Below are 12,089 nucleotides of genomic sequence, written 5' to 3'. Positions count from 1 at the left end.
TGCAGACACAACTACAAAGGTACTCAGCTACCTTATCTTTAACAAAGGGGCTAAACACATTCATTGGAAAAAAGATAGCCTATTTAGTAAATGCTGTTGAAAAAACTGGCTTTCTACATACTAAAGACTGAAAGTAGACTCATGTCTATCATCACGCACTAAGCTAAGGTCAAATGGCTCAAAGAACTAAATATTAAAATAAAAACTCTAAATCTACTGGTAGACAGGATAGCTAGAAATCTTGAAGACATAGGGATAGCTAAAGAGTTCATGAATAAAATGCAAACCACAAGGGAAATACATCAAAGAATCCACAACTGGGATACCATCTTATTAAACAGTTTTGCACTCGAAAAGAAATCACCAACTGATTGAAGAGAAAACTCACAGAATGAAAAATAATTTTAGCCAACTGACCCTTACACAAAGGACTTATATCTAGAAACTATAATGAATTCAAAAACATCAGGCCCCCAACTTCAAAGACCCATTCCAAAAGCAGGCATCTGAGATGAGTACACACTTCTGAGCTTAAGAAATAAAACGGCAAATAAATATATGAAGAAATGTTCAACATCTTTGGTTATTTGAGAAATGCAAAATAAAACAACACTGAGATTCCATCTCACTCCAGGAAGTATGACCAAAGAAATCAACCAGTAACAAATGTTGTCAGGGCTGAGGGAAAAAAGGAAAACTTCTCTACTATTAGTGGTAGTGTAGACTGCCATAACCACTGTGGAATACAATGTGGCGGTGACTTTAAAAACTAGGATTGGAAGTCCCATTCAATCCAGCTATTCCCCTTCTTGGTGTGTTCCCAGAAAAATTGAAGATGTCATGCCACAGTGATATATGTGCATCCATGTTTACAACAGCACTATTTGTAATAGCTACATCATGGAAACAACCTAAATGCCCATCAACCAGAGAATCAATAAAAAAAGATGTGGCATTTTTATACAATTTAATATTACTCAGCTATAGAAAAGGATGATCTTGAGGCTTTTATAGGTAAATGGAGGCAACTTGAGACCACATTCATAAGTGAAATAAATCAGTCACATTTTTAAATAGCATATTGTCTCCCTAATTTGAAATAATAATAATAATAATAATAATAATAATAATAATAAAATGAAAGAGTAGTAAGATCCAAAATGTAAGATAGATATTGTATAATGGAAAGAAAATGCTCAAAAAGAAAGAACAATAAAGATGGGGAAAGGAGGAAAGCAATAAAGGAAAAGCTTGTATGTATGTAGGCATACATATATAAATACATGTATGTATATGTATGCAAGATAGATTACTACTCATCTCTGTTAGTTCATCAAAAAGAATAGTTTGTGCTGTCTTTTTTTATTGTTTGATCATTTTTTGTGCTTAGATCTTATAACCTGAACAACTACTAAAATAACAATATGCAATATATTAATTAGTGTTGGTTTCCTACTATTTTTTAAAGTTCTGTATCACTTCTTTTTTCTGTTTTTATTTTTAAAGTAAAACTCTGTATATTAGTGGCACAAAACACAGATCAGAGGGTCAATGGAACAGATTAGAAGAGATAGGAAAAACATCCAACACATTCAACCATCATATCTTTAACAAAGTCAAAATGTTTACTGGAAGAAAGAATTTTTAATAGATGGTTCCTGAAAAACTGATTTTCCATGTGCCAAAAACTAAAACTAGACCTAGGTATAATACCATACTCTAAACTAAAATCAAAATGGATCAAAGACATGAATATTAAAACAGAAATATTAAATCCACTGTAAGAGAGAATGGGTAAAGTTCTTGAACACATAGATCTAGGCAAAGATTTCATGAACAAAACCCCAGTTTCATGAAAATACTACAAAGAATCACTAACTGGGATCTCATCCTATTAAAAGCTTTTGAACAGTAAAAGGAATCATAATGAAAAGACAATCTATGGAATGGGGAAAATCTTAGCCAGTTGTTCTTCACACAAAGGACTGATATCTAGAATGTATAAAGAATTGAAAGAATTCAGACTCTCCAAATTTAAAGACCAAATTCAATGGGGTCTGAAAAGAATACACACTTCTCACAAGTGTAAATGGCAAATAAATATGGCAAAAAAAAAAATCTTCAAATCACTAATCACTTTAGAGACATAAATTAAAACAACGATGAGATTCCATCTCATTCCAGAAAGAATGCCTATTGTCAACAAATCAACCAATAACAAATGCTGGTGGAGCTATACACACACACACACACACACACACACACACACACACACGCGCGCGCGCGCACACACACACACACACACACACACACACACAAACACACACAAAATCCTTCCCCAGTGCTGATGAGAGTGTAGACTGGTGCAACCATTATGGAAATAAGTGTGGAGAGTCCTCAGAAAAGTAGGACTAGAAGTTCCATTTGACCTAACTAGTCCCCTTCTTGGTATCTTCCCAAAAGAATAAAAATATCACACGACAGCAATATATGCACATCCATGTTTACAGCAGCACAGTCTGTAATAGTTAAATCTTGGAAACAACTCAAATACCCATTAACTGAAGAATGGATTAAAAACTGAGCCACAAAGAAAGATAAAAGATGAAGACCAACACATATAGCTAAATGGATGAACTTTGAAATTATACTCTTACGTGAAATAATTCTGACACATGTGTAAATATCACATTGTTTCTCTGATGTGAGAAACTGAAAATGTAAATAACCAAAATGTATAACAGACATTGTGAAATAAGAAATAATTATCCTAAGGTAAAAGGAATTAGTGGGGAGATAGAAGATAAAATAGAAATGAATTTTGTAAATGAGGAAGGTAAGAGGGGGAGGGGAATAGGAAAAAAGTGGAACTAAAATATATTATGTATAGGTGCAAATTTCCTATGATAAACGTGATCATTGTGCATATCTAAATTTTATCAGTAAACTTAATTATAAAAGTTATCCATGTTTTTAGAGACTGTTTTTATTTTTGGAGAATAAAATGAAGACCTGTTATTAGTTTTGTGTGTTTATAGCTCTTCATATAAATGCTTCAGATTCTGTAAACTTATCAAAACTATTCAATATATACATCTGGTTCTCTTTTATCCTTCTTTAATTTCTATTTATATTATATGTCTATGCATTAGATTTAATCCAATTTCTCTATGCTCCATTGTACTCCTGAATAACCCCAGCAAAACTCACTTGGTCTTGTTCACCACATATATATATGGTAAGTGAATATATATATATATATATATATATATATATATATATATATATATATTTATGTATGTATGTATGTATGTATTGTGGATATATATAAATATATATGGTCATATACTTGTTACACAGTGCTAATAATAATAACAGCAATTATAATAGTAATAACCTTGTACTTTTCTATACATGAAATCCCCTTATATAAATTTCTGCATATATTTGCATAGATATCTTCCTACATACAAGTATCTCTCTTGAAATTCAAATATACTGTATACCTAACAATAAATACATTAACATTATTAAGAGTAGTAAAAAAGAAAAGAGTACTTAAGATTCAATTCCTTTACTTAAAATGGATTTTACAACAGAAAGTAGCCTTGAAGCCATACTTTTTAGACTTTACAATTTATGTAAGCAATAGTATTCCAGAGAAAGAGAGGAAAGCAAGAAATTCCTACCAGTTTCTTTATTATACTATGTCTTGATTTTGATATACTTCCTCACTGGTCACAGTAGACACACAATAGATATTCACATTTGATTTTGAGAAGTGCATACATCCCTGCAAGTGTTTGTGGAGAGTGTTAGTCTCTCTATGGTTCTCAAAAAGAACTGATAGGACACTGTCTCATTGAGACACGTTACCAATGTGAGGAAATGATGTTCTAGCTGATAGCTCAGAAGTACTAGTACTACTACCTTAACCTAGTGAAAGCAAACAAAGCCAAACATCCAAAAAGAAGGAAAATTCTATAGCACAAAGTATTGTCCTACGTAAGTGTCAACTGAACCCCATTTGAGAAATAAATGAAGGAGGTTCAGATACAGATACAGATACAGATGATACAGATAAAGGAAAAATTAGAGGACCAAAGTAGAAAGGAATTATGTGCAAGACAATAGGAAAAAGAGTGTGAATGCATAAAAATACTAGTAGATAAATAATAAAAATAACCTACAAAGAATGATTTAAAACCTCAGATAAAGTTTCTTTTAAAATGTTCACTCACTAATGTGCAATACTGTTCACTGTTGGTCTGCATGAGCAAATGGCTTTCTTGACCTAATATGAAAGCTCTAAAGAATTCCACTTGGCACATCACGCTGGGCAAGGGAGCAGGGCAAAAAGAGGGAGGCAGGGGGGCAGATTCTGGTGCTCATGAAGGCAGTAGATCTACCTTGCCTTACTCTGTAAAATTAAACCTCTGAGTAAATTTCTGAATTTAATGGAAGCCAGGAGAAGGATGAATTTATATCATGAACACATGGGCTCTCCATGACAACAGTAAGGAAAAACTTATTAAGAGAAATTAAAGTTCACTCCAAAATTGCTATAGTTTGAGCCAAAATATATCAAGAATGACTATTGAGATCTTTTTTGTAGTTACTTCTTTTTAACATATGTTTGCAGTCACTCTTCAAAATTGTAGACTGGCATCTGCTTCCTAAATTTCAATGTGACCGACTTTGCTCGCTCAACTACATACATTCAGCCGATGACACTTATCAGTGGATGTGAAAATGACTCAGTTCTGTACAGTATGATCACTGCTATGCTGATTAAATATAGACATTTACTGTAATAAAAATGCTATAATAAGTATGGACCCAAGGGCAGATTCAAAGTCTTTTTTTTCTATTCTGCAATCAAAGTAAAATGAAAACAAATATTCAACACAGACATAAGCAAGAAGAGATTTTTATATTGTGTTTAGATAAAACATTTAGGTTCTTGTTTTCTTTGTAGTTTCTCTAATTATTATTCATAGTCCTTCACCAACTTTGAACCACTTTTTCATAGGAGCTTGCTTATACATTAGAAACAACCACCACCACTATGAAAATAATGACTAACTCAAACAGCAGTTTGTAAAGAAGCAGAGATTAAAAAGAGGACAAAGTAATGCATGAAAAGATCTTAGATGTATTTTGATGCCTGTTTCCTGCTTCACCATCACCCTCTACAGAGTTAGAGCAGACTCTCAGAGGTGTGTAAGGGAAAATCATCACTGTACACTTCTAGCATTCGGAATACAGAACACAGGATGGAGACATCAAGACCAATGGTCCTGAAAGAGAGCTCAGGAACAATGTGGATCTAAGCACTTCAAAGTGCTGGGTTTGTTTTCTGTTTTAATCTCATTTTAACTGAAAAATAACTTTCCTAGTCATATTAATAAAATTATTCATATTAAGAAGAAAATGTTCAGTGTAGAAGACTTGACTTATTTAGATAATAATGCTGAAATCACACACACACACGACAATTCACTCTCTTTGATTAGATAATATCAGAACTGTTGATTATTGTACATATAAAGATTTTAAAACCAGGTGCCCAATTTTTATATAGAGTCTACATTTTAATGTCTACTCTAAAAACTTTCTTTTAGGCAGAAAAAGAAAAGAAAATGTAATCATTCCTTCTTTATGTTACTTTTCAAAAAAGAACATTTAAAATTAATCTTATTACTTAAAAGAATGTTGAAATATAAAAAAATTTGATTAGCAAGATTTCCTAGTGGAAATTTAAGGCTTAAGAAGTTCAGAACATTAATGAAGGTAAAATACATGCATTTACAGCAAACATGCATAGTTGTTTTCCCAATAAGCATTCTTACCTCCTTTATTAACGACCTCAATTTTATTGTAGAAAGTAATGTGTATAATTAAGCTTATTCACTTCCATGCTACCCCTGGACTTGGGCATCAAAATGTGAACGTCCTGGTTGATGAAATAAAAACAAATGTCATTACATAGGCATGAGAGTTGTTAAGTTATTGTTATCTGTCTTCAAGCTAAAAATGTTCTTTTTACATGTGTAAGCATTGGAAACCACCTTCCAAATGTAACAGAAATTTATGAAACTATTATAAATTGCCTAATAAATTTATTTTTGATGTATTATTATTTTAAAATTTGGGATTAAGCCTCCTAAAAATGAGATTCTTTTCACAAGTAGTATTCTTTCATCCAAAGCGTTAGTATTATTTCCATAATTCATTTTCATTTATCCTAAAACTGTAGTGGTTATTCAGTTGATCTTAGCCAAAAGGCTAAGAAGCAATTAGCAATTATTTCTTGAAAGCAAACTTTCCTTAGTTTCCAAATGCAATAATATCTAATTTGAATGTGTACCAATGAAACTACTATCACAAGATTAGTGTTAGGCTTATTACCATTTTTCTTCAGCTAATTATAAAATCATTGATAGTAACCTGTTTCTCTATATAATGTTATTTTCCCCAGATTGAGTAAATTCAACTTTTTCTGAAAGCAAACTCATATTTAGGTCTAAAATGTTTCCCTAAACTTCATGTGTGTGAAAGGCAGTTGGATTCCAGGGTGTCCTATTTATCAGTATTCTCGTCCACTGATGGGTTCAGTCGCAGAATACACTGATAAGAAGTGGGGGTCTGTTTAAAGGTGGATCACAGGGAGTGTGACCCAGAAGGGTGAGTTCTTCTCTTCAGTTCTTCCCTTTTTATCCTCTTCCTCACTGCCATGACCTGAGCACCTTTTCCTCCACCAAACCTCTTGTTCTTGTTTTTGCTTTGAGGCCCACCAAATCATAGACTGAAACCATGAGCCAAAGTAATCCTTTCCTCTTTAATTTGTGGATATCATTTGGTTGCCCAACAATAGAAAGTGACTGAAACACTAACTAAACCACCTTAGTGGCCTGTTACAACTTAGAAATTTGTAACAAAGGGACAGAAGAGTCTTTATAAACAGGAGAAATGCTTTCCAATTTAAGATAAAATAAATCTCTTGATTTATATTGTAGTATTTTTCTCTATCCTGGAAACAAAGCCATATGTTTCTTAACGAAGAGGATATGTGCTGAGAAATACGTTGTGAGACAATTTCATTGTGAGTATTAGGTAATCTTGTCATTGAGTAAACACCATAAAGTGTATTTACATAAACCTAATTAGCACAGCCTACTGCACACCCAGGTTATGGTATAACCTACAGCTTAGAGATTACAAATCTACACAGCTTACTACAGTATTCAGTACTGTAGGTCAACATAGTAAGCACCTAATTATTTAATTAATAATATACTCACCATAATAGTATTGACTATGTAGAAATATCAGCAAAAGCCCTGACATAGGTTCAGAGAGAGGTTTGGTAAGAAAATGACATTTAAATTGAAACATCAAAGATCATTCAAAGAACATGATAGAAAGAATTAGAAAAGACATTCCCAAATAAGCCAATAAGGTGCATGGGAATGATGATATAGAAAAAAGCATGGTGAAAATGAGGAGCCAAAGGACTATAATTCTCTGAGTGAAAAAGCAAGTGTGCAAAATAATACAATCAGGATTTTAAAATTGATCCTAATTAACACATCACATTGACTATTGTGTCGATTAAGATACACACTAGTTTATGTTAAATAACAAATGCCCCAGACTGCACTGGGTGAAAAATATAAATTCTTATTTTGTAATCTTACTATTATCGAATAGCTCCTCTTAGAAATGGCCAACCTATTAGTCCAGATTCTTCTCTTCTCTTCTCCAAGAATTAAAAAAGGTGAGTAAAAACAGTGACAAAGTTTATTTGAAAAAGTGAAGGTGGATCTTAAGGAAGAAAATGGCTCTGCAGAGTGAACTCAGGCTGAACAAGAGAGAGGAAGCAAAAATAAAAGTGTACCATGAGGGATACAGGACAAGCTATCCTGGAGAGACAAGGTAGCAGGCTTTTCATGGAATCTGTCCTGTGCATCTATTATTGACAAAGAATAACATGAATCATCTTAATGACAAAAATATTGCCCAAATGTGTATATCACATGGTATAACTTGCATATTTCCTAAATGAGAAATATTATTGAGCATTTATTTTTACACCAGACACTACTAATTAAGTGCTTTATAAATGACTGTCTTGGTTACTTTTTTCTCATTGCTAAGACAAATACGCAATGTCCAAAATGAAGGAAGGAAAGGCTTATTTACCTTATAGTTTCTGGAGGTTTCAGTCCATAATCAGCTGAAAGAGGTAACGCTTTAAGATAGCAGCAAGGAAAAGCAACCAGAGCAAAAGGAACAAGAGAGAAACCTCTTTTCCTCCTTTACATGCTACATAGGCCACTCCCACTCCAAAGGGCCTGTAGCATTCACAAAATCTCTGTGTCCTCCTCTTACACAGGATGAGGATATTTACAAAGTAAGAATCCTGGCTGCCTGCTGAGCCTCTTAATTGAGCTTCTAAACCTCTTAAATTGACACAATGTATCAACCATAATAGTAACAATGTAATTAAGCTTTGTTATGATTTGTGTCTAGATGTACCCCTCAAGCCTTATGTAGTCATAAATTGGACTTTTTCAGAGGGGCTGGAGCTACAATGTGTGACACTGGGATTGATATAGGGTGCAATTCTAGACTCGAGGGCACCAGGATTAAGGGTATGAGTGCTATGTCTCTCCACAAAGCAGTCAGGATAAAATAAAAGGGTCAGAAAAATGCTGTTAGGATCCCTTGTTGCTTGGTTACCTTCTGCCCACTATGACTGTTGCTCCTTGGTGAGGCTTTGCCACACTGCCCTGCCTTGGAGCCAGTCAATCATAGACTGCAACCCCTACAAATGGTGAGCTAAATAAACCTTTTCCTCTTTAAACTTGGATGTCAGATATTTTGTCTCAGCAATGAGAAAAATAACTAAGACAGTTTATAATCTTTATAATCTGTTTCTAATTTTCTAGACAAACACTTGGCAATACAGAAAAATTTATTGCTGATTGTTGCACAGAAAATGTTCGTAGCTCATCTGGCAGCAGAGCGTGTGATATCATACAACCTTATACTTGAATGTGTCCTGTTAACATAAACACAGGTTGAGCGTTCCTAATTCAAAATCCAAGATTCTCCAAGTCAATGATATCACAAAAGGAAAATTTTACACATTTTACTTAATATATTAAATAAATTACCCTCAGGATATAGGTAGATAGATAGATAGATAGATAGATAGATAGATAGATAGATATAGATATTCTACAAAGCAGAAGTTAATTTCATGATTAAAATTTGGGTCCCATCCTCAAAATATTTCCTTATGCACATAAAAACATTACAAAATTAAATCCAAAACAATTCTGATCTCAAACATATCAGATAAGACTTCACATCATTAGGCAGATAAAGTTTTTTTTTTTAATTTTTATGAGAAAATAAAATTTTATAACCAAATGCCTTCCCTCTCTCATGTGGATTCTCCATTTATATATCTCTTTAGGAAATGTCTACAACAAGAGACAACCAACACTTGATTTCAGAATGATTGATGTCTTTTGAAAACTTCTCTCAGAGCCAAGAAAGGAATACAATAAATAACATGAAAGTTGTCAAAATCAAGATGGCGTCACTTATGCAAACTCTATCAAAGAGTAAATAAAACCTGAATATATGAAAGAGTGGTCCTTTTGCATGAGTTTCTGACGACAGATCCAAAAAAGTCTCTGTCAGATTGTAATCATAAGTTTGTCCTGAATCAGTATAAGCCTGGCCTAACAGACCTGCCACTGGAGGAACTGATCTTGAGATGTTCACAGATCAGATCAGTTTTACAGATCGAAAAAGATATAAGTATCCATGCCTATGGGGCCATTTAAAGAGACATGGGAAATAAATCCCTTGCATGATTTATTTACTTGAATGCCTTCAGATTTTGGCTTTCATTGTGTTTTACTTTATAATTTTGTGAATGTTAAGCATGCTGTACATGAACTTGAGTGGTTTAAGAAATGCCTACCAGGTTAATAAAGCACAGTTCTGGGTATATCTGTAGATACACATAACCCAACAAACTAAGAGGGCGAGACCCACCCTTGTGTTGGTGGCACCAGTAAGTATGCTTGTAACTTGAATGAATTATAAGGAAAAGAAGAAAGTGGTGTGCCCACTTCTGATAGAGTTTCGATTGCTGTCACCTTTGAATATCTTTATTCAGTTTCTTCAGACTTCACTGTCAGCTCCACAGTGAGCTTTCAGGCCTTTAACCTTGACCTGGTCCTTGATTTCTCTTGTTCTCTTGGTCTGAGCAATGATTGAATCTTCTGATTCTCAAGTTCACATATGGCCAATGTGGATTTCCCTGCCTCTAATCCTGCATAATCAATTCCCTTGCATAATTATGCACATATTTTCTAGTGATTCTGTGCCTTTAGAGAACCCTAACTAATACAAGTGTATAATAATTTATTTTTAGGCTTAAGCATCTGGCTCCATTTTTAGGTAATATTCATATAATTTAGTAGTTGTTTAAAGACTCAGTTTGTACTTGTTTAGCAGCAAAGACAACCTTTTAGTACTAGATCACCACCCAGGCATAAAGTAAGGACTTGTTATCACCCCAGGATTAAGGAAATAGAAAAGACAAGAGGGAGTTGTAACAGACTCTTGCCATCAATGACTCCATTTCACTTAGTTCCTAATCCCTTTTTCATTCCCAAAATATGGGCCTTACTCTGCATTATACAGTGTCTTGGAATCAACATAAGAATGGGCTTTTATGGAGTACTTACACTGCCACAAAGAAGCATAAATTTAAGACATTTTTAAATAAATGGATGCACCTTACCTGAAATAAATCAGAAAAACAAGCTTATGTATCACATTGTTTCTCTATGTGAGAGATGGAAAGGATGAATAAGGACCAAAACAAGGACAGATATTGGTAGAAAGTAGAAAGTAGAAAGAAAATGTCCAAATGGGAAGAGGAACAGGGAAGGAAAAAGGGAAGGGAACAAAGGGGGAAAGAACGAAGAGAACAGGGGGAAAAATATGGAACCTTTGAAACATTCCAAACATTTGGAAACAGGAAAGGGAAAAAAGGTTGAAGGGAGGGAAGAGGAATGCAGAAAAGAAGGATCAGGACATAATACAATACGGGTACAATTTTCCTCTGATGAATGAGATCATTATGAATATCAAAAATATACCAATTACATTAATTTAAAAAGAAATACCATCACTAGCAGATAATCAACCTTAGTAAGTGCTAATATACCAGAATAACTAACTCCAGCTCCTTGAAAATGCTGATTTCCTCACATAACCCCCATCTGATCCTCATAAATATTCCTCTCATTCCCCAAAGGCTGGGAAGGCATGTCTAGAGGTATTAGTCTACTTCCTTCTGGGTTGTTAGCATCCTCAAAGAAGCCTACTTTCTTTTCCCTAACACTGCTATCTTAGGTATTAACTTTCTGGGTGATGAGTATCTCAATCTGAGTGCTATAAAAATAATTGGTAGGGATGAAAGTAGAATGCCAATCAACATGTTATAGAATTGTCAGGGCAACCTGTCATGGTGATTTGAAATCACCAAGAAATTAGAGAATGCCATGGTTTAAACCTGCACCCTCCACCTTGAAACAGTGAAATCTGATTAACATTATAACAATGTTAGGATGTTGAGTCTTTAAGAGGAGAGTGATTAATTAAAATATATTAAGAGTTTTCTTTCTTGAACTATTACATTCTCCAAAAGAGTGGGAAAATGCTCTGTTAAGTGCATAGATTCTCCTGTGAGTGGCTGATTCACATGGGTAGAATCTCTTTGAATCTCAAAGATGGAGATGGATTCTGGACAGAATTTAAATCAGATGGAGCATACAGTTCTGGTAATTTCTTTGGATCCATGACTGGAAACCATTTGACACGACAGAGTGCCTTTCTGTAAGATTTTAAGCATTTTCCAGTAAGAATCACTCCAGACAAGTCAGAGAGTCATTTCTGCAACTTAGCAGTAGCGTGACATTAGGCAATGTACTTAAATTCTCTCGAGTTTTATTTTTTTGGTGAGAAATAAGGATGAAGATTGTATTTTTGCCAAT

This window comes from Cavia porcellus, unplaced genomic scaffold, assembly GCF_034190915.1.
Source record: "Cavia porcellus strain 051 isolate PalLab524CR breed Dunkin Hartley unplaced genomic scaffold, mCavPor4.1 scaffold_1, whole genome shotgun sequence".
Lineage (NCBI taxonomy): Eukaryota > Metazoa > Chordata > Mammalia > Rodentia > Caviidae > Cavia > Cavia porcellus.
This window is presented reverse-complemented; position numbering follows the sequence as displayed.